The 3374-nt window shown below is 61.0% G+C and overlaps 1 protein-coding gene across 1 annotated transcript in view; it reads right to left on the reverse strand.

Annotated features, from left to right (window-relative positions):
• The window catches only part of FLNA (filamin A, alpha), a 43396-nt gene that overhangs the window by 35390 nt on the left and 4632 nt on the right, over positions 1–3374 (reverse strand). The gene's annotated exons all lie outside the window — the stretch shown is intronic.

The following is a 3374-nucleotide window of genomic DNA, read 5'->3' on the forward strand; positions in this document are numbered from 1 at the left end:
GAGGACCTCACGCTGCAGGTCTCTTGCCTACTCAGTGGAGTGTTGTCACTAGTCCCGACCCACTCCTGTCTGACTTTTGGGTGGCCTGATCACCTAGCCACCATGTAACCCAAGACCCCTCGGGACCTCCACGTTTGGATGGGACACTGTCTTACGGGTAAGACATTGGCACATGGGTGCACCCCTGGCTGGGCTCCCTCACCTGGCCCGTAGGCACGGGCTTTCTTCGGGTTCAGTTTGGGCCGCAAGGGTGCCCCTGGCTTCAGCTTGGCCTTGGGGAACTGGGACAGGTAGGTCATGACAGAATGCTCATCCACGTTGGGGTCCACAATCTCCTCGGGGGTGATCACCTGTCACGGGCAGAAAACAGGAGCCATCAGGCCTCCGAGTCTCTCCCAACTGCCGATCAGGTCCCCTACAGCCGCAGACAGGCCGGGCGGGTGTACCTGGGGGATGCCCAGCCAGTCATCCGCCTGCTGCATGGCCTCTCGTGCATTGTTCACAGGCTTGCTGGCATCCCAAGAGTCCCAGTCAGGACACAGGCCTATGGCACAAGGAAGGCTGTGAATCCGGGGGCTACAGAACCCCCTCAAGGGCCACCCATGGGCAACCCCAGCCCAGTCTCTCCTGCCTCTGTGCCCCCTCACCCGGGGCACAGCTGTCGACCAGGGCACCCAGGGCCCGGCCGCTCTGCCAGTCCCGGCTGAAGTTGGTGATGGGCAGCTGTGGCAGCTTGTTCTGGATCCAGCCCAGGAGCCTCTGCTTGGGGGTCTGCTTCTTGGCCTCCTCATCCTCCTCCTCATCCCACATGGGCATGGAGATGGAGTAGTGCAGGATCAGGGTCCAGATGAGGCCCAGGATCAGCTTCAGGTTCCCGTCCACGATGGCCTTGCTGTCTGTGAGTAGAAGAGTGGCTACACTGGGCACACAGCTGTGCGGGAGGGGCCGCTCCCAGGCTTTGGGGTCATGGTCTGGTAGCACGGGATGGGGGGGCCAAGGAGGAGGGAGACACCCCGTCTTGACCAGTGGTAGGAAGTGGATGAGGCCCTCTCTGCCCAGCATCCCAGGGGGCGTTCAGAAGTAAAGGAGACTTTGGGGTGAGGGGAGATACCCACAGACATGCGATGATAGCAGGGTATGATTACTGCCAGAAGCCCTGGGCCCAGAGGAAGGGCAGAGGGCAGACCCAGCCCACAGATGGTCAGCTCTGGAGAACAGCTGGACAGTGTCCACAGCTGCCAGAGCAGGGGTCTGCCACCCGCCTCAGGGGCCTATGGGGAACCAGGAGGAGGAGATTGGCTCCAGTTGGCCCAGAATCCAGGGCCCATGAGCTGGAGTGGGGCTGGGGCTGAGGAAGAGGAAGACGGGTGGCCCTGGGTGGTTGGGAAATACAACTGTTGTTCCAGGGTGGGTGGGGTGAGGCAGGGGAAGTGGGGAAGTTGGGCAAACACCCTTTGGGTAAAGGAGTGTGACCCCCACCACCACCTCCACTTCCTCTACCACCTCGAAGACCCAAGCTTGGAGCTGGGAGGCCACAGGCCCGGCCAGGGGATAGGCCCAGAGCCCAAAGGAACCAGCAGTTGGGCCACATGGCCCTGACTCACTGGGGCCCATTGGGAGATGCCGGGCTGGCAGCAGGAGACACTGTGGGAACCCCCTTGCCACCCACTGCCTGACCCACTTGCCACCTAACGGGCCTGGGCCTCGGCAGGCTCGCCACAGGGGAAGTGGTTAGGGCGGGTCCCCGACACCCCCCATTGCCATGGCAACCCTGCTGGGCTCTGGGCCCCACCCAAAGCTACTTCTGGGTCTCAGGCTCAAAGCAGGATGGTTTGGGCTTTCTAAGAGCTCATCTTTAGAAGCTCTGTCAGCCTCTCCCATCATCAGACAAAATACTTCTCTGGTGAGTCAACTAGGGGGTGGGTCTATGAGGAGGGGCTGGGCCGTCCACGGCAGCTGCTTCCCAGCCCAGCAGGCAGCACCTGGAGGGCCAGGTGGGCCGCTCAAAGTAGAGTGGCCTCCCCAGTTCCCAGATTGGTCCTCGCCCCACGAGGCTGCCTTTCACTCTCCCTAAATGGCAGCGGGGAGAGGGGCTCAGAGAGGACTGAGGGTGCAAGGCCAGGGAACAAGGCCAGCCAGGGCTTCCCATCAGGCCCCCACCCCAATCCATCCTGAGACCCCTTAACGACCCCCACACGGGGAGCAACCAGGCCCACCAGGTCCATGTTAGGCCAACCTACTCCGTCCCCATCCCCCTCCCAAAAGAGAGTGTGAAGGACCAGGGCCCAGGGCTGGGAGACTGCTTGGCTGGATGGCCCCGCCCCATCCCACCCCCTTTCCCCAGCCCCCGGGCCAGCCAGCCCCTCCCTCCCCTAATCACTGCTGCTTTCCAACATTTTTTTGCCTTATATGGCAAAGCTCTGGGAACTAGGCCTGCTCCAGCCAGCTCACAAGGAGGAGGGGAGCAGGGAAGAGGGAGGAGACCCCCCCAAAGAGCTGGGGTGTGGCCCGCCTCCCCACATCCGGTCGCCCCCCCCACACACACCATCCAGGACTCTGAAATGACTCAGCTTGGCTAGACTGAGGCTGGGACTTGGGGGGGTGGGCCTGCCCCTCGCCTCAACTGGCATTCCAAAGAAAGAACTTCAGTTCTTGGGATCTGCCCTCTGAGTGGCTGGGGGAACCCAAGTCTTGGTCCCTCACTTTCTTGGGTTCAGCAAGGGCCATTCCAGAGCTGCAGGGATAACTGGAAGGCCTCTCAGTTCTGAACAAGAGAAGAATCATCATCCCTCTCCTCTCCCTGTTCAACGTCACCCCCAAGTCACCCGTTCTGGTGCCTGCCCTTCCAAGCAGCCCCTATCTTGAGAAAGAACTGGGATGCTGCAGCAGGCCTGGTCAATGCCAGCCTCTCCAGTCCAGTGACACAGACACTGGGCTGGCACAGTGCACGCCGGAGCATCTACCAACCAACTCCTGCGTGCTATATATACGCAGAAAAGCAAGGCCAACATGGAAGCAAGAATTTGGCCCAAGATGAACAGAAAAGTTGGCGTCCAAGTAGTCTACAAGCCAGGTCCCTCAGTCAACCACGCCCAACTCCGGGTACAGTTTTGCTAACTACGCTTCTTTCTGGCCCCCAGGTTCCCTGTGTGTTGGGGAGGTAGATCTAAACTGGTGGTTGGAGCCATCTCCGATGGGCGACGCATCCTCCAGGGACAGAAAGAGCCCAGAGTCCTAGACAATGGGACGCACGAGCTCCAACCCACACTTTAGAAACAAGGGGAGTCTGAAGCCAGAGGGCCCTCTCTAAACAGCTGTGGGGGGACAGCCTGGGCCTCCTCCTCCTCGAGGATGGGGCGCAGGGCCAGAGCCTG

Source organism: Mandrillus leucophaeus, unplaced genomic scaffold (assembly GCF_000951045.1).
Source record: "Mandrillus leucophaeus isolate KB7577 unplaced genomic scaffold, Mleu.le_1.0 Scaffold681, whole genome shotgun sequence".
NCBI lineage: Eukaryota > Metazoa > Chordata > Mammalia > Primates > Cercopithecidae > Mandrillus > Mandrillus leucophaeus.